This window comes from Neovison vison, chromosome 6 (genome assembly GCF_020171115.1).
Source record: "Neovison vison isolate M4711 chromosome 6, ASM_NN_V1, whole genome shotgun sequence".
NCBI lineage: Eukaryota > Metazoa > Chordata > Mammalia > Carnivora > Mustelidae > Neogale > Neogale vison.
In genome coordinates this window covers 61,241,373-61,266,924 of record NC_058096.1, presented here as the reverse complement: position 1 = coordinate 61,266,924, position 25,552 = coordinate 61,241,373, and the positions used below count along the sequence as shown (strand labels likewise).

At 38.4% G+C, this 25,552-nt stretch overlaps 1 protein-coding gene across 8 annotated transcripts in view; it reads left to right on the top strand.

Moving 5' to 3' along the window:
* Positions 1 to 25,552, top strand: part of ZBTB20 (zinc finger and BTB domain containing 20) — a 782,602-nt gene that overhangs the window by 480,313 nt on the left and 276,737 nt on the right. Inside the window, exon 1 of one of the 8 annotated variants that reach the window (XM_044251424.1) lies at positions 18,099 to 18,972. The exons of 6 other annotated variants lie outside the window; for them this stretch is intronic. The gene's annotated coding sequence lies outside the window, so the exon portion shown is untranslated. Of the gene's footprint in view, positions 1 to 18,098; positions 19,760 to 25,552 lie in introns of those variants that run through there. One more of the 8 variants, XM_044251425.1, reaches the window with a different exon arrangement.

Genomic DNA, 25,552 nt, shown 5'->3' with positions numbered 1-25,552 from the left:
CTGACTACCTTGGCAACATCAATAATTAGACACAAAATGAACTGCAGTGATATGCAACAGTGTGGATAAATCTTAACAATATAATATTAGTGAAAGTAATTAAATCTCAAAGCATTGTATGCAGCATAATAGCATTTTATAAAGTTAAAAGCAATCAAAATATATACATATTAGATACACATTATATATATATATATATATATATATATATATATATACACACACACACACACACACACAAACATAAATTTAAGCATAGCTATAGACATGATAAAACTATATGGAAAGGAAAACAAATAAATAGTAAAAAGAATTAGGATAATGATTATTTTAGGTGGGCGAGACAAGAATATAAGATGGGGCAAACTATATGGAAAGATGTAGGTTATTATGAAGCTCCTAACTCTTCTTTTAGGGACTTAATTCGCTAGTATTTATCAATTCTTTAAAAAAAAAAATAGCCAACTATATGAATTAAAGTAGGCCAAGCATGGACCAATAATGACTATGCATCATGTGCCAAGGACTGTGATTCATCCAGTTCTGTGCACCTGAGGGGTGAGGGTGGGGGTAAGTCATAATCACTCTATTAGTTATCTATTGTTATAAAAAAAATTGTCTTGAAACCTAGTGACTTCAAGCAATAAGCATACATTATCTCTCAGGGATCTCTCATCAGGAATTCAGAAGCAGCTTAGTGAAGTGGTGCTGGTTTCAAACCTTTCATGATGTTTCAGGCAAGATGTCAGCCGGGGTTACACTCATCTGAAGGCTTGACTGGGGCTAGAGGATCCACTTCCATGATGTTTCGCTAACAAGGCTCGTAAGTCTGTGTTGACTGTTGGGCTCAGAGCCTTATCATGTGAATCTTTCTACAGGGCCACTTGAGTGTCCTCATGACATAGGGGTTGGCTTCTCTAGAGTGAGTGATCCAAACAACTAAGAAGACGCAGTACTGGCTTTTCTGACCCAGTACTGAGAGTCATATACCACCACTCTTACTACATTATCTTTGTCACACAGATCAACCTGGTACAATGTAGGCAAGAGTATGAAAGGGTATAAATGCCATGAGGCAGGGATCAGAGAGGGGTCACCCCACAAATCAAACTCACTTACCTTGAACATCTAGCTTTTTTAATCTACTGCAACTCTTAAATTCCAAACATTTCTCCTATTCTGTTCTTGGTGGCTTTGGAGAATTTGTTCTCTCCAGAGTTGGAACAATAAGAAATAACTTTCTGCCTTGATATAATAATACTAATTAGCATTCTAATTTCAACTGTTCCATTTAATGTTTTAATAAACAATATAATATAGTAGCTTTTTTCTGCATGTGCTTTCAATTGTGTTGAGCTATATTTTTTTTCTTTTCCAATTCTAGAATTTCTCATTTTTAACCTTCTAGGTTACATCCTTCCTAAGTATCCTTGGAATTATTAATCATTTTGTTAGTATCATGGATATCCCTCCAAACTATAGATGTATTGATTTGCCTAATTGAAAGTTTCCTATAGTTCACTTCATAATATTTACCCAGGTGGTTTTTCATGCATTCAGCACACATTTATAGAGAACCCATTATGTGCCAAGAATGTAGAATCTCACCATCATGCAGTATTGGAGTAAAAATATATAGGGAAAAGCGGTGGCATGTTATAAGAGAAAGTAAGGGCAAAATATAAAATAAAAAATCAAATTACATATCTGGAAAAATTCTCAATTGTTTTATAATCCTCTTTTTGAGGATTTGTAAGAACTATTTGAAAGAACTATACTTTAACCATGCCAATTCAATAGTTGACTCTCACATTTACAGGTCAACTGAGAATCATGTAACAAAACTCCAGTTCAGGTTCTGTGAAATTTTAATACCTCTGGGACTTTCACTCCTTTATGGGTGAGATACCTTAAAATGGGGGTTCACAGATCTGATGGAACATAAAAATGTGTTTATATTTATGTTTAATACTAAGACAAACTTGTCTAGTACTTTATCAGTAACTGAAAATTAGCCACACAAAGAATCCCTCTCCCATTATTGCTTTACTGGTTTTCAAAATGCATTCAGGTGAGTAAACCACAGAGTGATCAACTGAAGAATGTGCAACATGTTTGTTGTCCCCCAGTGTCCTATATAACTTACCAGCTCACATACATGAAGAAAGGGATTTTCATTAAAGGCCTTCTTTTTTTTTCCTTATTAGAATTCATTTCGTTAACAATAGGATAGAAAGAAAATTATTTAGAATAAGAAGCTATCAGCACAACAAAAAAAGCACATGGAACAACTAAGAAAATTCTGTAGCCTCAAAAGAGGAATACTCATAAAGGAATAAGCATGTTCCAAACATATGTTTTTGTGTAATGGTTTACAAATGTATCCAACCACATGAAAACTAATAATAGCCATTTTGGCGGGAAAGATGACCCCTTTTCTTAATAGTGAAGATTTTAGCATATTTATTTTTCATATAAACGGAGAGATGATTAATGATGTTGTTAAAATGTCATAAAATATTTTTCCTTGAATTTTTGCTTAGCTAAGACTTATAGCTTAAGTCACTTAAAGTCTAATCCAAATTTTGTAGCTTTTTGATATTAGATCAAGTACTACTTACTAAAATGGATATGGAAATAACATATCTTATATTCTTCTGAAATTGCTTACAGTATGTTCTAGGATTACATACCATAATCTCCAAAGAAGTGAATGACTAGCAAGACAATGAAAAAGGACTAGCCCACATTCACTTATTTTGGGAATTCATTTATCAAGTGAGCTTCAAACCTGGGAGGTTGAACCAGAAAAGTCTTAGAATCTAAGGTTGCCAAGTTTTAGAGATAGAATTAGCTAGAAGGTTTTCTAGAAAAGACTAAACTCAATTAACTTGCTATGGCTAAGCATTTAAAACCTGAAGTTTGTGGATTTCCAACCTGTTCTGATCTCAGCCAGATATTGGCAATCAAGAAAAAATGTTCCTTTTGTGGTACTCCAGTTACTGCCACTCTCCTAGATGAAAACTGCAGAATATCAGGGTGCCCTATTGCTCACATGAAATCCTTACCCTGCTGCCCCCAGTCCCACTCCACCAAAATTTCCCTTTTCCACTCTGAGCTATTTGTTCATTCTTGGATTGCCAATATCAGTTAAGTGTTGATCATATTCTAGAACATCAGAGTAATTAACAATAAGGTGTGAAGGAGGTTTAGAGGTTCACAAGGCAGATTTGCATTTTAAAAGAGGGTCTTGTTAAACACAAATGAACTTCTAATAGATGGAATGTGTGAAAGAGATTTTTCTCCCCAAGGGATGGGAGAAGATTATCTAGAGCTCTTTTTAACCCAGGTTTACCTACCTGTTTCTCTCTTCAGTCTTTTGTCATTCACTCCTCTTTTTGTCCTAGGGCTTTTGCAAGCAGAGTATATTTTAAATTGGGAATCATTGGTTAGAGGGTGAATTGATAGAACCTTCTACAAACTGAAAGATCATTGAGGCCTCAAATTAGGTATAAGAGCCCCAATCTCAGAGGAGTCAATTTAAACATACAAAAATGCTCTGCATTATAGGATTAGTTCTTCCTTTAGGTATTTACCTGTCTAATTATTGGCATGAAGAATAATTCATAATAACTTATCCTATGATTACTGAAAGCTCTAAAGAAATGTCTTTTAAACATTGGCAAGATGAAGGAAACTCAAAGTTTTTAAAAAATAAAATTATTATAACATTTATAAAGATGAAAACCTGAAACCACTCCCCATATAATTTTTGATGTTAGATAGATTAAAGGAATTAAGTCAGCACACCCAAAGGTTTTTCTGGGCCAGAGAATTTAGAATTTCAGAGAAGAAAGAGCAGAACATAAAAATGGGTTAAGCATCTGCCTTAGGCTCAGACCAGGATCTCAGGATCCTAGAATTGAACCAGGCATCATCCTTTCTGCTCAGTGGGGAGTCGTCTTCTCCCTCCCATTCTCCCTCTGTGCCCACCCTCTCTCTCTCTCAAATAAATAAAATCTTAAAAAAAAAATAAAATAAAATAAGTTCAGCCTTTCATGCTCCGGCCTCAGTAAACAAGGTCCTTAGTCTTTGTTCCTTTGATCTTTGTGGGACATCATTGTCTATGTACAGGGGTCACCCAGAAATGTGATTAAACTGTGTCAGTGGAGAGTCTAACCAAAGACCCCTGCCCTCTCACCTGTGGCTCAATCTTAGCTACTGTTGGCAATTTTTCTTCAGTCATAGAAGGGTCCTAGAAGTTGTGAAGAGAAAAGCCGTTTTTATTATTTAAGCAAATAGTAACTATGTTGAAAATATGTTACCTTTTACTGTATTTATAGTTGTTTTACTTCTGGCTTCTAAAATGTCCTTGAAGACAGTTTAGAAGGGGTTAATAATAATGATGTTCACAGAGATTATTTGAATTTGCCAATTGAACAAATAGTTGAGTTAGGATTCAAATCCTGGATTCAAAGAATTTTATTTCAGAGCTTGTGCTTTTTTCATTATAACAAATTTTAAGGGGAAATAAGCCTTCTTGTTTGAAATAGGGCTGACAAAAAAGCCAATACTACTGAAAATTAGGAATCCTAAATAATTCATTGAAATACGATTTCCCCAAATTACTCTCATCTTACAATAAACTGTAAATGGCAAAATCTCTCCAATTGAATCATCGGGATTAAAGAAATAAGCTTTTATTTTATTTCTCTCCTTATAGAAGTTGACCAATAGCAATTATTTTTTTTAATTTGCGCTAAAGAGAGTGATTATCACTGCAAATGGTGTTATAAATAACTTTTCTTAAAACTTTTATATAGGATAGCCCCATAATTTATCATCCAAACTGGGGCACTTTTGAGAGTAAAAGTGACCACTATTAATAATTGAGCTTGAACAGTTGGAACTAGAATTATTCTGAGTAAACTGGGAGAAATACCCAATTTATAAGACATAATTCTGAGTCTGAGAGTGATGCATTTTGCGTGAAAAAAGGCCAGCAGAATGAAAATCCATGTATCCGACCTATAACTTGTCTTGATTTCCCGCTCCCATGAAGTTGCACTATTCAACACCTCAGCCTCATGTTCTGCCCAAGAGGTGATAGGTCATTGCATCCATTTAAGACCAAGTCAGCAGGAAGAATGTCACCTGCTAAGATTCAAAGCCTAATTTTTTTAGACCACTCAGTAGCTGAGGGCTCCCATCTGAACTTTGACTAGGCATAACCCAGACTCTCAGACCAAAAGACAGAATACAAAATGCAGTATTCCTCAGAAAATTTTAGCCACTTTTATGAGGGTCTAAGCGACAGATATTAAACCAACATTTGGAATGTTAAAAGGGAAAATCTTTCAGCAGTAAATTTCAGTGATTTCAGTAAATCACTTTTACAGCTGATCAAAATAAGATTATATAATGGAAGGGTTTTAAGTTAGTATATAATAAAAATAATTACACTGCTAAAAAGTAGATTTTCATATATCAAAACTAATTACGATAGCATAGGAGTATGTTTAATCTTAGAACATCTTTATAACAGGCACAAAAATAAATTTTAATCTGAAAAAAGTTACTGTTTCTGAGAATGGACTGGTATGTATCATCAATGTAACAGTCTTCTTTGCCTATAAAATGAACTGTTGAAAGGTGACCCTCAGAGAATGGTACAGTCAACAAGGTAACACTACCAGAAAATGATAGATCGAGAGAGTTTGACATTATTGCTAACTGTTGCTGAACTATTTGGAAATTCTTCAAATGCAATTCATTTTCTCCACCTAGCTTAAGAAGTATTTTCTCAGCCCGTATAAAGTTCACATTAATTTCATTGGGTTCCTGGAAAAAATGTTCGTTGTTTTGTTGTTGTTTTGTTTTGTTGTTTTTTTACACTTTAAATTTTTATTTAAGATAGAAAGTTTCCCTTCTGGACAAATTGCAGCCTGAAAGTGGTCAAAAGTCTGGGGGACGGGGGGAGGACTAATGAAACTTTGTTGTGGAGTAGTTCACAAAGGAATACAAGAAGCATTACATAATGCAGCCCTTTGTTTGTGGAGCCTCTGACAGAATCCTGCAGTTTGAGCTCCAGCTGAAAGCGGCCACCAAAGTCCTCCCTAACTCCAGGCAGCTCTTGAGTCTTTCTCCCCACCTCCTGCTATGATTACTTTGGCTTCTGATTAAATCACACCTTATATTTAAGGTCACTAACCTAAAAAGACCCAAAGCTACTTATTTCTCTCCAGAGTTCCCCATTAACTTGTAATATTTGGAAGGCTTGAAAATAGCTTCTGTCCCAACTTCTATAGTCTCTTCTCCAAAAGCAAGTGCTATAACAATTTCCTTAGACAGGGGTTAAACCTCAGGTGAAAGATTTTGGAAGCTAATTAGCATGCTAAGGACTTGAGCCTTTGGGTGAGTCACAGTCATGCTACCTGGGGAACAGAGAAAGTGTCTCCTTATGAGTGATATTTAGCAAATGCTGCTTCCTCACTTAGCTTTAATACAGTTGGAACTGCATTGCATTGTCTTCTTCGTATTTAATGGAAATCTTGTTTATATGATCTCTTATTTAAAACATCCATCCCTTTGGGGCTTATTCTAATGTTTTACTTCTTACTTAAAATAAATTTCTACTAATTTTGGAAAACTTTTAAAAGTTTCTTTTACTATATGAGTAACTGAATTGGTTGTAACAGTTTCTTCTCATAGAACGTCTTATTTTAGACTCATGTGTTGTTTTTTTTTTTTTCTCTTTTAACCTGGTTTAATTCTCTTTTCATATCTTAGTACAATTATGATTTTCCCCTTTGCTTTTGGAATGGGAATTTCATTACATGTATTGAATGTCTAGTGTATATAATCAAGATGTGAAGCTAATAAGTATTTATTAAATGCCAAGAATATAACCAGTGTTTGCCATCTTGTTAGGAAGAATAGTTGGGATAATTTAAATTATGAAAATTCTTTCTTGGTTAGAAAACTGTTCAGTAGCAGAAATACTGATTTGAGTGGCTTAAACAAATAGGGGTTTGTGTTTCTCACAGAACAGGAAGTTCAGAGGTAGGGAGTCGCTGGTGTGTGATAAAGCCAGGGCCAACATCTCTGGGATTCTCTTTGCCTTTTGTTCATGCTTATTGCTTTAGGATCACAAAATAGTTGCTGCAACTCCAGGCATCATGTCTTTGTTCAAAGAAGGAAGAGGGGGAGGAGTATCAGGTATTGTAAACAGTGTTGAATCACTTATAGTACACCTGAAACTAATATTACACTGTGCATTAACTAACTGGAATTTAAATAAAAACCTAAAAAAAAGAGAGAGAGAGAGAAGGAAGAACGGAGAGAGGATTGCCTTTTACCTCTACCTTTATCAAAAAAGAAAATGCTTTCTCAGAAGCCAGCAGATTGCCACATAGATTTTACTGAGTAGAACTGGGTCCCAAAGCCACCCTTTGTTGCTAGGGAGGCAAGGAAATCAGGGAACAGATTTGTCATAATTGGCTCAGAAATATCGTAACTCATCATGCAGGACTGGGCACATTGCCATTCTGAACAAAATAGGGGTCTGTAGCTAGGAAGAATTGGGGAATGGGGATTGGGTAGACAAGAGTGTCAACTCTAGCTGTATAGGCAAAACAAAAGGGAAGTTAATGTAGAACACAAAAACTACAAAATCATTTATGTAGAGGTAGAAAACAAGGTAACTAAAGCAATTAGATCAATAAAAGAATAATAAGGTAACTAAGGTAAGAACAACTAAGGTAAGAACAAAACCTTAAAAGCAGGAACATACATTCTGTGTTTGGGAAGTAGCCACTACATTATGAATTCCTTAGTTCTTTGAAGGCAGGAAGTAAGTCTTATTTCTATTTATTTTCCTGGTGTCTCACACACAGTAGATGCTTATTGAATCATAGTAAATGAATGTGTACTATTCCAACCCAGAAGTCCAGACATGACTTCACAAATTATGGAGATAACAGAAGAGAAAATTTAAAATTTAGGACTCCCTTGACAATACCAGGATAAAGGCAAACACTAACACAGACCAGCTATACTCTAGAATACTTGTCGGGAGGGATTGGAACCTGGGATGCCTAAGCAAGGTAGAGCAAGAATTGGAAGCAGAAATGCCAAGTTAATAAATTGAACTTGATCTTTGAAAGCCTGATTATGTTTCTGGAATCCAATTTTGGTAATACACAAACAGCAGGGTCTGACAGGCCCTCCACGTGTTAGAAGCACCAAGCCTGCTGCTGTTGTTTGCTCCTTTTTGCTCCCAAGTTCTGCTCTCTGTGGCCTTCAGGGATTTCCAGTGTGCTAGGAGCTTTGGAAAAATGAAATGTAACTCATTGGAGATTTCCTAGATGACTACAACAGTTGAAATTTTACATTTATTTAGTGCCTGTTGTATGCCAGTCACCCTCCTGCAATTTTTAGGAGATTATGAAAATAACCCTGGCTACAAATTATTTACATTCTAATTAATAATTTAAAAGTTTTGATTGATTCAAGATAAAAGAAAGGAAAAAAATTATACCATTCCAAAAGAAGAAGAAGACATCGAAGAAGGAGAAGAAGAAGAAGAAATCAAATCAGTTAAAAGGACAGGTTGATTGACTTTTATTGTTATGGTGCTGACTTAACCAGACAACTGAGCCAAGCATTAAACTCGTTTCTGCAAATACTATACAAATAACTTCCACCAAAGGGAAATTGTCTTTCTTGCTATAGGCCTGCCTTTTTTTTTTTTTTAATTTAACAAAGGACAATGTTTCTTGTTTTATTTCCCAAAACCTAGAATTTAAATTTGGTTTACAGTCTACAATATGACTGAATAGCAGACTGAAATAATAGATTAAAAAAATTTCATTTTTGAATTACACCTTCATGAATCCCACATAATTTCAAAGATTTGGCATTACCTTTTGTTTGTACAACCTTGATTTTACCTGAGAAATATGGCAACAGATTGGGGGATTGGCACAGTATTAAAACAGGCAACTTTAGTTACTTGGCATTTCTAGCACACTTATGGTCTATGGCCATTTAATGAAGTTTACTTGTTACTTTAGGCTTCAGCCTCCCTGGTTAGATTAGAAGACTTAAGGTTTATTTGAGCTGAAGAGTACTTCTTATTTGACAAAGGAACACCTATTTTGTTTTAATTGATTGAGTGATGTATTTTCAGTGGCAGATCTTTAACAACTCCTCCAAAGACTTGTAACATTGCTAATATTGTACTTGAATAAGTTATTTAATTCATCTGTGCATCAGTTTTATCTTCTGCCAAATGAGTTAACTAGACTTGTGCGATCTCTAGCTACTTTCAGCTCTGAAACTGTATGATCTCATGTTTCAGTTAAAGAAATATTAATGAAACATTTACATAATGCAAACCAATATGGTAGAATCTAGATGGATACAGAGGTGAATGACATGATCTTTTTATGTAAATAGCTTACAATTTGAAGCATTCAAGGTTGAAATGTCTATTTCCCAACACATCCTAGCTCCTTATGTTTGGGATGTTATTTATGAACGAGGGTATATAATTTATTCCCAGAGGGGTGCAAATTTTGTCATTTGTCAATGTTTTTCATACCTAGATTTGAAGAACCCCCAAAAGAGTCTGAACTATCATGTTAATAATGTGCATTTGTATCCTACCTTCACTTCAAAGAGTTTAGAGCATTTCAGAACTATTATCTCCTTCATCCCTAAAGAAGCCCAATGCATGCAGAAAAGGATAAATACAGTTATTCCCATTTTTGGGGATTAGAAACTGGATCCTAGGCTTCCTGGAGTTCCTACACTGAGCCAGTGAGTGAGAGTATGATAATCTTGGCATTGTCACCCAAGGCTGCACAGCCAACTTCACTTGAGGGCAACAGTTTCTTTTTGGAAGTTCTGTAGGGCCCAACTGCTAAATTGTCTTCCACACCAGATCCTCCCTTATTCCCTCTTCAAATAGCAGCTTAGCCATTGATGATTTCAGTTGTATCAACAGAGGGAAAAAAGGTTTAGGGCAAGAACGGCCTTTGTGCAGCAACACTGTGATAAGGAAGCAGTAATACCATGCTATAATGTTTCAGTGTCGGGTGTGCATTAAAATTAGAAGTGGAAAGGGGGTGCCTGGGTGGTTCAGTCGGTTAGTGTCTGCCTTAGGCTCAGGTCATGATCTCAGGGTCCTTAGGTCATGATCTCAGCGTCCTGGGATCAGTCCCACATTGGACTCTGTGTTCAGTGGGGAGTCTGCTTCTCTATCTCCCCTTGCCCACTATGGGTGTGCACTCTCTCTCTCAAATAAATAAATAAAATCTTTTTTAAAAAATAAAATAAAATTAGAAGTGAAAAGAAGTTGGGGACTTCTTCATCAATCTAATCAAACTACAGAGGACCAGCAGCCATAAAAAACCTCAACTTATGCCAGCTGAGAACATCATTCGAAACATGCCACCCTGAAAACTCTGCCTCCAGTTTTGGTATCGCTAGGATTTTTCTAGTCTGTTTTTAAGAGGTGTCAGGAACACAAGAAATTTCTTTTTTCTTTTTCCCCATTTCTTTTCTTTTCTTTTCTTTCTTTTTTTTTTTTTTTTACAATTCTAGCAAGCAGCTCCTTGGAAACAGGTGATTATATTTCCTTCTTTACGTAAATCTTCCTAGATAGTAAAAAAGTCATATCCGTGTTTCATCTCATGGTTTCCTTAGTCAAAAAATTTGCATCTGAGGTTTAGGAAAATGTTTGGCCTTCACAATTGAATGTTTAAACAGGTGCACACCGCACTGGGCTGACTGAAGAAAGGTAGTCTCCTCCTTCTGGAAACCCTGACATTAAGAGAATGATTCTTGTGTTGGCTTTCACAAGTGCTTGTAAAGGAAAGTTCAGGTGAATCTTAAATCCTATTACCTGATTGCTAACCAACTTGCCTCCCCCCTATTTCTGTGTTCTCATGAAGAAATTGATTTAATAGATTCAAGATATTATTAAATACATTCTGCATTAATATTATATGTCCTCTTTGAATCCAAGTGGCAATACAATAGAATTTCATTTTATAAATAACACCTTTCAAGCTAACACCACAGGGCACAGTACAAAAGAATCAAAATAGAACACAAATGCTGTAATCAAATGCAGACCCCAGGAAGGCTGATTAAAAAGGCATGTTGCTAGTAAGAGCAGCCGACAGGGTAAGTATAGTGGGTCAGAGCAGAAAAGCCTGCTGAACAGAAGGGCAAACTAAAATAAAACGGACTCGCCTGCCTGACTCACATGGATTCACGGCTCTCCTTTGTCATTATCCCTCTTTGGACTCAGGAATCACAAGGGAGATGTGTGTGTCTATTTGTTGGGGAGGTAGGCATCAACTGTATGTAGGGTCATTAGGTTTATCCTCAGTCCTTATACACAACACAGAGGAGACACATCCTAAAGACAACTGCCTCCAGCTGGCAGCGATTGAGAGACAGCCTGAGGAGGCTTGCTTTGCTCAGCGAACCACTGGTTTTCAGAAAACACAACTGTGAGGAAGCAAACAGGTCCTTCCCATAACATCAAGCACAGACAGTACTATTTCTGGCCAGGCATGGGGGAAAATCGGTAAATGAGTGAGACACATGCTTTGTGGCCTTAGCCTGGTGACAGTCTCCTCTCCACAGGACCCGCTTCTCACCAGACCTGCTTTCTGTGTCTTCGGCCCCTCACCAACACAACCTTTCCTAATGTCCTTTTGTGTTTTAAAATCGGGAGCCTGCTTCCCCCTCTCTCTCTGCCTCTCTGCCTACTTGTGATCTCTGTCTGTTAAATAAAAAAAAAAAAAAAAAAAATTTAAAACCCTACCTCTTATTAGAGAATAAAAAGTTCAGGCTCTTTTTATTTTTATTGTTATTATTTTTTTAAAGATTTATTTATTTATTTGAAAGAGAGAGCGCAAATGTGCAAATGGCCGGGGGGGGGGGGGAAGGGTAAAGGGAGAGGGAGACTCCCAGCTAAGCAGGGAGCCTCATGAACAGCTCCTTCCCAGGACCCTGCGATCCTGACCTGAGCTGAAACCAAGAACCAAACCCTTAACCAACTGAGCCACCCCAGGTGCCCCCAGGCCTCTTTTTAAAGGAATTAAGGAATTAGGTTAAATAGCATCAGTGTTTCAGCAGGATACCTCCTTAGCTATAAGTAAAACCAGTTCTAAGAGTGATCACTTTTAGAAGTGCACCAAATTGGTCATTTTCTGATGTTTCTTTATTTGATATTAAGACAAGAACCATAGGAAAAATTTCCTACTAAATACATGACCCATTTTTCTGAAAAATAGCAACCTATACTTAACAGTCTCCCCCTGCCCCCCACCCAAAAAAATGAGTCAACAGCGAATATGGATTCTTGAGTCAATAAAAAGAAAAGAAAAAATTTTAAAAAATGATCTTTGAGACAGTTTTTACCTCTCTTGAAGCTGTGGGTTGTTTGTAATGACTCTCTGATTATCATTTAGTTGAAACTCTGGACTGGGCTCACTGATGCATAAATTTAGGTCAATAGGTTAGCATTTCTGTACATCTTTTTCTTAATCTATAAATTATAAACAAAACACACACGAGCAGCACTTGAGGGGAAAAGGTTATTATACAAATACTAGTATTGTTACTTTAAAAAAAAAAAAAAGATCTTATTTGAGACACAGAGAGAATGGTGCAGGGAGGGTACAGTGAGAAGGTAGGTAGGGAGGGTAGAGGGAGAAGCAGAGTCCCCGAGGAGCAGAGAGCCCGATGCAGGGCTCAATCCCAGGACCCTTGTGATCATGACCTGAGCCGAAGGCAGATGCTTAATCGACTGAGCCACCCAGATGCCCTGACTATTGCTACTCTGACAGTATTCATTTAGCTATGCAGAGTCAATTTATTAGTAAAGGTGAATAACATTACAGTAAATTGAGAGCTTTGGATTATAATCAGCAAAGTGAGTATTTTTATAAAATATGTGAGCAAATAATGATAACTTTGAGTTATCATTGCATTGCCTCTTCAGCCCAAATTTACCCTTCCTTACTTCTCTACAAAAACATATCTGAGTCCTTTAAATATGTTTCTTTTTCAAGCTAGTGTGAGTGCACTTTGTCAGTAGCGGGTCCAGAGCGACATTACAGGAAGAAAAGGTTTTGCTTGCTGGTTCCTGGGTATTCCTTTGGCAGAGTCCAGCAGTGTTCATAGTTTCTCCAGGGCCTGGCTCCTGCAGCACACACAGCTGCTTCAGTGTCCAGCAGCTGAAGAACACGTAGCTTCTCCAGGACCCAGTGACCAGCAGCCTCCCCCAGCACCCAGCACACGTGTGTATGCACATGCACATATGCATGCATGCACACACACACACTGGGTAGTTTGTGTAGTAGCGTGCCTCCGATGAGACACCTCCCTGTGAACAGCTTCTCTGTTCCCTACAGTGCAGATTTCCAGCAAGATCTGCTAATGCAGCTCTCTAGCAACTTCCCTGCCATTCATTCATCAATATCTGTGCCTGGTCCACCAAGATCTGAATCCCACCACAGGACCGGAGGGGACTCTCTCTGGGTACTGATTCTCAGCCCTTACAAGTAATCGTTGCTCCTTATATTTGCTATTCTTATATAATTTAGAATTCTCTTTACTTCTTACTAGCTACTCCCTCATTACTGCAATGCCCTGTTATAGTTAATAATTCTTTATATTAAACTTCTCCTGTTCAAATTGCTGTGTGGTTTCTGTCTCCTAATGGACCCTGAGAATATTAGAATAATCTGTATTCTTTGGGAGTATGGAAAAGTAAATATGATAAGCCATCGCTTTATGGAATGGATTAACATTGGTATAAGACACCTTATCTAAGCCTGGCTATTAGAAAATCAAAACTTTTGAGAGGGTGCTTGGGTGGCTCATTCAGCCCCAGGGTCCTGGGATCGACCCCTGCATCAGGCTCCCTGCTCTGTGGGAGCCTGCTTCTCCCTCTCCCTCTGCCACTCCTCCTGCTTACCCTTGCTCTCTCTCTCTCTCATTGTTAAGTAAATAAATAATAAATAAAATCTTTAAAAAAAAAACTTTGAGAATCTGATGCTAGATTGAAAAATGATATAATATGATGTTATGTAGTATTTTAAACTACATATTGTTTTAAGGACCATTTTTAAAATATTTTACTTGATATCACTGAGAATTTCTTATATGGGAGCTATAATAAAGCAAATCACAAAGGTCTAGATTCAAAAGTAATTCGCTGACCTTGAAAAGATGTTGCAGGGGCGCCTGGGTGGCTCAGTGGGTTAAGCCGCTGCCTTCGGCTCAGGTCATGATCTCAGGGTCCTGGGATCGAGTCCCGCATCGGGCTCTCTGCTCAGCAGGGAGCCTGCTTCCTCCTCTCTCTCTCTCTGCCTGCCTCTCTGCCTACTTGTGATCTCTCTCTGTCAAATAAATAAATAAAATCTTTAAAAAAAAAAAAAAAGAAAAGATGTTGCAAAGTAACACTACAATGTGAATTGGTGTATTATTAATGCTAGGATAATAATGATACCCATCACTTACTGAGAACTCAGAAAGTTCTTAGCATTTTACATTAATTTATTGAATTCTCATAGCAATAGAGTTGGATGCTATTATTATCCCCATTTTACCAGTGGGAAAACAGAGGCTTGGAAAAGTTAAGGAACTGGCTAACATGGTATGTGTGGTAAGTTTCAGAGCCAGAATTTGAACCGAGATTTTCCTGTGAGCCCTGGTTCTTAACCACTACCCTCTGCTTCTAGAACACTACTGCTAAAGCAGATAGCAAGTTCCCTGGGAGAACAAACACAAAAACTTGTTTTTGTTGTTTTCATCAAATATCGGGGGGGGGTGGGGTGCAGGGAATAACAACAACAACAACTCTGAAATATCCCTAAAATGTGCACCACACCCTGCCCTGAGCTATTTCTGAGACAGGCAATCTCTCATTGTACCCAACAAGATGTGGACAAAACTGGACAAACACTGATGATCCAGTCCCCAGAACCAAAGTGTTAACAGTGTATCCACCACCTAGCAGCCTTTATTCCGAGCTGAAGTGAAGGCAGATGAAATATTAACAGCAGTTCTAGCAGCACAAAATGAAATATGAGATCCTGTATCAGAAATTATTAGTAACCTGTTAAAAGAAATGCTGAAAAATGGCAGTTACCAAATTAAAACTGGGAAACAGAGCCCAAATGGGAAATTTCGAAAAGTTTGGAGGAAAATAAATGACAGATTGTCCTCTTGGCTCTTATTACTATGCCATCCTAAATCCTACTTGGCAATACGTGGTGGAGGTGAAATAAGAACTGCATCACTGCCAGTGCTGGGCCTCAAATTTGTAGTCCTAAGTGTCTGGGATGATGTCTGAGATTGATTAGAAAAGTGGTTGGAATTTGGTAGCGTTTAGCTTTATCGAAACTGAAGAGTCTGGAGACTCTTATTATGAAAGGCTTCCTCTCATTTGTGAATTGGCCCCTTTGCTCCACTTTTGGATGGCTGGCTTCCTCCATGCAGAGCTACACTAAATGCTCTACATGGGAAAGCTATTCTCCTTAAACGCCTTCACATTTAAAGCATCTATCTGGTTAGATTCGTGTTTCTGACTCCAAATAGCTAGCATCAAACAGGGAGGGGGGGTTACAAATACCAAATACCGGGCAGCAAATGAAGGAGCTATTTTTCCATCAGTAATTGAGAGCAGAGAAAGGACTATAAGCAGAGTGGTTGAGCAGTCGATGCCAGAGAGAAAAAGGAAATGAGCTATAGGACCATACAATCTTAGTATTGGCAGAGACCATGGAGTTCATGTGGTCCTACCCTATCATTTTTCAATGAAGAGACTGAGACATGGGGAGTTAAGGGACTTGACTTGCCCTAGACACAGAGTTGTTTACCGACAGCCAGGCCAGAAACATTTCCTAGTTCCCAGTCTGGAACTCTGCAGTTCAGTGTGCTATTGCCATCCTCTACTGAAAATTAACACTAACCCAGCCTGGAACATAGAAGAATTCAGCATCTGTGGGGAACAAGAAGCATGATGAATTTTGAGATGGAAATCAGTCTGGGAAAAAGAGGGGAAATGGATGATCCTGCTCGGTTGTGACTCATTGGCCAAGCTTGTGCAAGACAGTTTGTGTCCGTTTACTCCCTCGTGCCTTCCCACGAAAAATAATAAAACCTTCGGTTATAATCTCCCAGGGTTTCTATTGATGCATTCAGATTTGATTTGCTTGGCAAACTCTCCTGCGTGCAGGCTACCCCCAGGTATGGATCGGTGGCACTGGTGTTGATCCCTGTGATTTACAGGAGCCTAACTTTCCTTCTCTAGCAGGGAAATATGTTCTGGAGTCTTCTCCAGAAGACACTCCTAACTGAGGAACAGAGTAGGTTCAAGATATAAGAATTATCTTCTATTAACCCTTGTGTTCTATTAACCTCATGGAGAACTTGAACAACATTTGGGCCTTTTAATCAGGCTCATGAGTTAGGTGGACTATATATATAGAATTTGGAAGCACAGGTTACTTTAAAGCAAAAGAATAGCAAAGAAGATACAGTAAAAACATCTCAACAGGATTCCCTGTGAAATAAGCAGTACAGGTCTTTTAAACCGAACATTTTTCAGAATAGAGCAACCGGAAATGAGAGACTCTGACAGTATGATGAAAACTACAGATGGAATGCTTTGCATGAAAAGTGATTATAGACAAGAGAGGACTCAGGAGTGGGTAGGCGTGGAGTTGGGAAGGAGGAGGTAACTGAAATAAGAGAAGATAATGCTTGACCAGGTCTAGTAAAATATTCCCTGCCGCAACCACTGTTCCATGAAGAGATTGAGCCAAGAGGCCTGAATAAACTAACCTTAAGTTCAGAGTTGCCATTATTGTGGGAGGCATCGGGGAGAGCACATCCGGATTTGTGTTACACAGTAATCACTGCTGGGTGTCAGCATTCATCAGCCAGATGGTCAGACCCACAATTAATCAATTAGGCTGGGATGATCAACCGGACTAAGTTTTCCCCTTTGGTAAAAAACCCTCATCATGCGGTCAAGGCCAACAGCACTTTTATCCTGTTGCTTTTGGAGAACCTTCTAAAAATCCCTCTTTTCTTTTTTCGGCTCCTAGTTACTGGACACAGTTAAGCTTCAAACTGCTTTGACAATATAGATACCCCAAATTGGGACTTTAACATAATAGATTCTCAGCATCCTCTGTGTTCAAGGATAATGTTTAACACCCCCAGACAGAAATGAGCTTTTCAAAGCAGCATTCTCGGAGGAGTGTTCCCCAACTCATTTTACTGGAGCCTTCATATGGGTTCCATTCCGTCCAATGGAACAACATGGGAAGTGACTCTTTCGGTGGGCACTTATGAAAATGATAATCAAAGAAAAGCAATACCAATTTATTGAGTGCTCTATGTGACAGACACTGCTATGATAAGGACTGAAAAACGCTGATTCAGTCCTTATAAATAATTCAACAGTGATAGTATTCCATTTCAAAGACAAGAAAACCGAGGCTAGAAAGTTCATCTGCCCAAGACTGAGCATTTAACAAAGATGTGTTGAAATAACATATTACACTCTGGAATGAAAACTAAATTGATTTACTCTCCATTTTCTTACACATCTTATATATGTGTGCATCTCTAAGACATAAAAATTAGGAATGTATACTGAGTCCCTATTATTCCTTGTCAACGAAATATTTTATTAGTGTTTCCCAGCTCTGCAGATCTTCTTCTCTTCCCAAGCCATTCTTGCTACACACCATCTGACTTGAGTCATCACTATTATTTGCTGATAATTCTTGGTCTCCACCTCAATCTCCTTATACAGATACGGCTCCTCTAAGGTTGTTTCAGATACTAAGATTTTTCCCTATCCGTTGGCTCATAGGGCAGTTTGCCTCCTCTCAAACAAAATGTCTGTTACTGACTGATTTTTTACGTTGAACCTTGTCTTTCCCTCTGATAGTTTATTTTCCCTCTCCTCTTAGTGTATTATGGCAACACTGCAGGGGGAGAGATGTTGGAAACTCCTGTTGGTGGGAAGCCTCTATTTATGATGGACATCTATGCTGACCCCACTGAGTAGAAGTACGGACACCATGTCATATGTCCCTTGCGTTTTGTCATTGAACTTGGCCCTCTCTTTTCTCTCAGCTCTTCTCTACCCCCACCCAAGCTTGACTTAAGGAATACTTCTCTTTAGCCATTTTGTGACCAGTATTCACAGGTTATACAAGGACACTATTGACTCAAATGTACGTCCTTTTATATAATTACATTCTTTTATGGAGTAGGAGGCTTCTTTTTGTTATTTAACAGCAGGGCTTTCCTTTAATTTTTTTGTTTTGCTACTTACCAAATTGGGAAAGCAATATCAAAATGCCAGGATAGTATATAGGTAACCACTGGTTCTTAAATCAAGTGCAGGAGCACATGGAGGGGAAAAAAAAAAAAAAAAGGTATTCCAGAAATCTTAATGAACCTCTTTTCTCCTTCAGGGCTCTCACAGTGCCCTTTTTTCCTAACTGTGTTACTTTGATTTGCTCTTGTTGTGTTTGGTAGGCAGCTGTTGGCAGTTTTTCCCTGGCTGCTCCTTTTTCTGCAATCCTACCATCTCCCCCCACACGCCCCCCCCAGCCGAGGAGGCTCTTTCATTTTGCCCTGCAGCATCTCCGTGTATTGCAGAGCCGAGCCCTGCCATCTAGATTGCCTTTCTGCTTCATTTTGCTCCTGACCTAAACCCCCCTGCTATTCCAGGCCTGGCCTCTCATGACCAGAGACTGCTGACTCATCCTGGCCTGTGCCAAGCTGTGCAGTCGCTTAGCGATGTGGACAGGAGTCGAAGGACTAGAATGAGATCACTGAACTCATTTCACTTGTTGCTTACGGTACAGTCCAGCATGAGCTGGAAATGTAGGAACCTCAGCCTCCCGAGCAGAAAGAGTAAGTAGATTACACACACTGCATCACCAAGTCCTCAACAAGCAGTGGTCGGGAGGTGGGTGGGGGCCGGCTTTCTCATGGCCCTGGCTGTGGCCAGGGCATTCCGGTTCATCAGGAGTGTTCCTTTGTCCTCTCTTCTTCCTCTCCTCCACAGTCGTACCCTCCCCCGCTTCCCTGAACTTCCCTTCTGAAAATGTCCGGATGGCACAGCAATGATCTGGGCAGAAATGAAATTTTGCTAATAAGCAGGCTCTGCAAGAAATCCTGGAACAGTGACACTGTTGAAACTGCTTCGTTTAGTTTGTCTACTGGGAACTCACATGAACTTCCCAACAGAATTCAAGGGGATAAAAAAAATCATTTTTGGTGTGTGTGTGTGTGTGTGTTTTTTTTTTTTTTTTTTTTTTTTTCCTTGATTCTCTTTTTCTTTCTGTTTTGAGGGAGGTAGTTTCAGGAGACATGGCTGCATTCTGGTGTGGTGTAAAGTTTTCCGTCGGGAGACAATAATGTACATTCCTCTGGCAGGACGGGATGGGGTTTTTTTTGTTTCTCTTGCTGTTGTTTATTTATAAGACATTTCCTCTCAGTTAGTGGAAGTTAGATCGTAAGAGGCTCCAGTGATTTTCCTTCCACCTCCCCTCCCTAATTTCTGTGCTTCAGCACTCTGGAACACTGTGAACTCGACAAACTAATCAGAGCAGGGAGCTTAGCAGCCAGGCCTGGACACTCTCAAGAGACTGTGCTGATTCTCAGTCGACACTCCTTGGGATCAGGAACCACAGTCCTGGTGAGTGGTGAGGTTCCAGAATTTGATGTGTCAAGGATTCTATTCTTGGTGTCTCTGAGGCAGTCAGGAAATAAAGGGTGTTTAAAAAAAAATACATTTTTTTTTTTAAACGCTACCAAACAATTCAACGGAATGATGAAGATTTTAGTGTGCACAGCTGAGAGCACTCTGTAGACAATGGCAGAGCCTTGAGTCCGTTCTCAGGAGGATCCTGCAGGCTTAGGCTTCATGCTGCCACCGATGGATGTCAGCCTTGACATGCCTAGCAAACATGCTTGTGGGAGGAGGAAGGTAGGTGAGTGTGTGAGGGCAGGGAGGTAGCTCTCGCGGTGGTAAGAGGGGGAAATGAAAGTGAGACTCATCGTTCATTTGGAGTTTCTCTCTACCAACTTCACGCATCTCTATTCTGGACATTTACATTCTGCTCAGAATACTTACCTCCCCAGCTAAGCAGGAAAGAAAAGTAGATGCATAGCAAAGGAATATTGTTAATACTGTTCTTCTAAAGATCGCTTTGCTAAGAACTGGTTGCTTTTAAATGTGAGGGAACCTCCCCTCACCCGACCTTTGGAAAATATTATTTGTCACACCCTCTTCTTTATTCTTCTGCATTCATGGTATCAAATAGAAGAATGCAGTGAGAATCCTTATTTGGTTTCAGGGAAATTTATCATCCTGACTTAGGAAAACTAGATGACTGTCCTCTCAGTATTAAACCCAAATATAGTATTGTCCTCAATATAAGAGACTCTGATTGAGTGTGCTTTGGGACGTTGTCGAAGGAATGGAATGGGGGTGGTTGCATCCTGTTTGATATGAGACTAGCAGAAGAGTCAACAGACGAGCTTTTAGAGCCAATGTGTGCCTTCCATGCCCTTACTAAATAACTTACACTCTCCCCGGAAGTGGAATTTCAGCTGGAATGTGTATTTGCCCTTTGCCATCAGGTGCCTACTTTACTGCGTTTCAAAGATATTTGATCTTACCATGTTTTCTTTTCTTTCTTCCAATTTCAAGAATCTGGCATATTCCAAAATATTAGATGTGAAAAAAATAATAAAACAAACAAACAAAAAAACATGGTGGCCATAAAAGCATTTGAGTGTGTGGCAGCATCTGAAGTAAATTGCTCTTTGGAAAGGAGGGAGGAGTCTTTGATGTCCCCAATATGGTTCTCATAGGCTAAAACTTCCAAGAACCACAACCCAGCCTAAGGGGCGCTTACTCGATGTTCTTAAATATTTGGAAAGAGATGCTATTTTATTGTTTTAGTTGTCCTTGCTGTTAACGCGTTGCCAGTAGATTTCTCCTAAAAGTTGAAAATGCTGTAGCAATTGTCGATTTTACATTGAACCAGATGTGTTTTGTGTGTGCCTGCTGTGTGCACCCTTGTCCAAGCTGGTGCAGTCATCCAACATATTCCACTGGTACTTAGCTTTGGAATTTTGTCTGCTACTCTGGACGATTCAGATTCTTAACCAGAGAACTCACACTTGCTCATATATATAAAGTTCTCTGTAGAGGCTGACCTCTGCTACAGCCTCATTGAGGACTATCATGACCTCTAGAACAGAGTCAGGCTCATATCACGATACCTCTGATTTGTGAGGCACCCCAAATTCCTCACCTGTCATCATGATAGGAAGCGGTCTCTACATTTTATTAGGATAAGTATGATAAACATTTCAGTAGTACGTAACGGTAAAGTTTGCCTATTTCAGTTAGACATGCTAGTTATGGCCATACTATTTGTATGTTAAAATGTCTCTTGGGGGTTTTCCATTAGTCTTGTTTTCTAAAGAAAAAGATTGAATAGGAAAATGGTGTTAAAATTTTTAAAATATAGTATAAAAAATGTAACGCGCTTCTAGCCCATTACCACCAAGACCTATGTAGGGGGTTGTACTTCACACAGTTAACACTCAGGCTGTAGATTCCCAGGAGAATTATCTGTAAGTCTCTGGTAAGGATGTCTATTTAGGACTACACCAAAGGCAGGCTGGATCTCTAACACTTTGAAAACATTTTGATGTTGAAATCTCCTACATCTAATATGTAAAATTTTCTGAGCATTTTTAAGCAGAGAATAGGTAAACATGAATATCTAAGAGTGTATCCCAAGAGATGACATTTTAAAAATATAACCTGCCAGAGAGATTTTCCTTATTATTGGCAAGATCTGGAGGTCCACGTGGCTCTAGAAGAATTCAGCGGCTAATTTGGAGTATATAAGTCCAAATATGATCAGTTCATCTCTGAAAGGCAATATAATGATGTGTTTCTTTCTGTTTAAATTGTTGTATTAATACCTGATTTTTTTCATTGCCTGTGTTACAAACCTTAATAGCATACTATCAGTAATTCAGTTTTTCAGTGCTCATCGCAAAAAACTGTAATGTCATTTCAGAGGATGTATGCTGTGCAGTGTATATTTTCCTGTGTGCACATTTTAGCTATAAGTGCTTTCTGCATGTTACATTCATTTAATTAGGTAGTCACAATTAGACGAAAATGACATCGCTTTATGATCACACTGATAAGAAATCATTCTTATTTATTTAAAAATGCTTTTTGATATTTATGATTCCTTTAAAAAGATACATATTTTCAGAAGTTAAAAAGAAGGGGTTGATTCATTGTATCATCCGAATGTGTATGTATGTTAGCTTGTAAGTGCATATATGCTTGCATAATGGCATACCTATATTCAACCACTGAAAACAGGAGTGACTACTGGCTAGGCTTACTTGCTTTTTAATTCAATCAGAGGTTTTGGAGATTGACCTTAAGTGAAATGTAGCTGACATTTTATCACACTGACAACACAGAAATTTTGTACAAATATTTATGAACAGTATAGATACCAAGGGGGAGATTTGGTTAGCCAAAAAGGTGAGTAATTCTCCTTCATCAAATATACATGTTAGGTTATAAACCTAAATTTTATTATGTACAATCTCAAAATAATAATTGTTATGTGTATAAAGTAGTTAAAATTAAGTAGAAATTAAATTGTTATTAATTATCTTAAAGTTGAGGCTATATTTAATGAATTCACTTTATTTTATAAGAATGAATTTATATAAAATGTCCCAATTTATTCCAGTTTCTCAGTTACTTATCTGTACGCTAAATACTTTGATGCTGTATTTACATATCAGCATCGGCAACTATAATTTTTCATACACCTTTTTAAGACACCCAGCCATATCGTGGCTTGCCAAGTCACACTTGTTTCTCTGAAGCTGTTTATGATAATGCAAATAAAAGCTAACTTCCCTTCTGACATGGATAGCATTTTAAAAATCTCTAGGTTTAAAAAAAAATCTCTAGGTTTCATTGGCACTTGTCATATACTGCTTTGAACTGAAGTTTTTTTATAGATGTGAAACTACAGGTGGTTAGAAGGCAGGTAGTACATTTTATGTTCATCTCCCTCCAACCAATGTCAAATTGCTCAGTCTGAGTAGAGGATCAGTGAGTAGGTGATTAATGAGTATCTATACATCAGTGCATTGGCAATGTGTATGTCTTATTTATCATAACAAAAGGGATATGTCCAGAAAACAAATCAATAGATTCTTCTCTACCTGAATCCCTTAAGTTCCCATATCAGATCTGACTTGCTGATAGCACCTGCTGCTGTCTGCTGAGGTACATTCTCAAATTTCCAAAACTCACAGGGCACTCCTGACAGAATATGGGGTCTCGAACTTGCAGTAGTTCCATCCATTTTCCAGGACTCTTGAGGGTGGCTACATACCAGCTTGTTGTACTCCTGGAGTCTGAAAGGGCCAGACTCACCTAGAATGTATCATATTGACCAAAGGTCTCTCCAGCTTACCAGTTACTCACTTACAGTCAACCAGTGATTCTTCCTTTCTTCAGATGCAACATCTAAGGAGCTCAGGCTGATGTCAGACATGGACAGGCATAAAGACTGCCTCAGAATGCCCTGTGAACCAGATAGTGGGGGTGTGAGGCCAGACAGCACAATAAAGAAAGGGACAAAAGGAAGGGCAGCCAAATCATTTGCCCTATCTTAACAGACACTAATTTAAGTGACCCTTTTATGCAAATAATAGCGAAGATAGCTAAGTGCAGCTGTTTCTCATGGATGAGTAGAGAAATTGGTGGGATCTCTTGGTGCTGCTTCATTCATTAAGCCACAGTACACTAAGGCACCGTTAGTGCTCTGGGGACATCAGAGGAGAAGAGAAATTCCAGCACCTTACATGGCACCTGGCTGACATGAAGTACATTCAGAGAGTAACTTCATATCCTACAAACCAACCCTGATAAACAATAACTGAAAAAAAACCACAAGATATTGTGTAAAATGTGCTTTGATTTTGTCTGTTGTCAATGGTCAGTCAACTTGGCAGTCCTCAAACTACATCTAATTCTGTTTCCTACACCAAATTCTTTTCTAGAGCTTCTAATGTGTATAAATGAAATGTAGTAGTTTCATTTGCATCTTTTTTATTTTCCCTACTTATCCTTTAGTAAACTGAATTCCTAGATGTAAGCAGCCAGAGGGAGAAAGAGAAGAGGTTCACATAATGGATAATTAACCCTTGAACAATGGAAAGTTAACTCTCCATAGACATGCCAAAAACCAAAATGTTTTGCTGTTGAATTTGTTCTCCTTTGGGTGTTAACACATTAAAGACACCTCCATTAGCACAAACTTGGCATCAAACAACCTGTTCATCCTCAAGATACAAGTGCCACACTCACCTTCCAGTTCATTCTGGCAGGATTTGTAGCCTGATGTCCTCTTGGGTAGCCATGTACAAACCACTCCGAGGGGCAAAATTGTATGAGTGCCTAATCCACTTTTGAAAATGAAAGAAAAGGATCTGCCTTATGAAAGGCACCTCATAAGGAAAGACACAAATTGTAATAAAAGGTATTAGCACCTTGCACCTCCCGTTAATTGCCTTCCTAGTCAAGAGGAACCAAAATAGTGTAATAAATGTTAGAGCTACATCATGAACAGAGTGCAAAGAATTGTCTTTACCTTTTAGTACTGAAATGAAAAGAGTAGCAAACCTTAAACTACCTATGCAGTCTTAATTTAGGCTCCTAACCTTACAGTTACTTCATTTGTCAAATGAGAATACTACTACCCACTCAACTCACTTACTGGTGTTGTTATGAGGATCATATTACAAAGACTATTCTTTAGCACATTCATAAAGTGTGGATTTAACATTAATTCATTCACTCATTCATTTATTTATTAATTCAAGAAGCACTTTGAACCCCTACTCTGTGTCAGGTATTATTCTAGAAACTAAAGATCAATGCATTTATTAACAAGTATCTATAGGGGAGCACATGCCATACACCCAGAGCTTTTGCAAGGGCTGGGGATACTATAGCCAACAAAACAAACAGAAGTCTCTGTCTTCATAATGCTTCCTTTTTAAGTCAGGGAAGAAAAACAATAAACAAGTACATATGTCAAAGATATCATGCTGGATAGTGATAACTGCCACAGAGAAAAACGAAGGAGGAGAGAGAGTGAGAGTGTGTGTGAGGGGTGAAGTTGCAATTTTAAATTGGAGAGAGAAAGAATACCTCATTGAGGGGGCAGCATTTGAGAAGGGCAAAGAAACAAATTTTATAGTTATCTAGGCAAAAGCATTTTTGACAGTGGCACCAAGTGAAAAGGTCCTGGACGAGAATGTATCTGGCAAGTTTGACTGATAACTGAGTAGTGTTTGTGGCAGAATCAGAGTAGGCAAGGAAAAGCATGGTGGGAGATAATGTAGGGAAGGTGGGGCC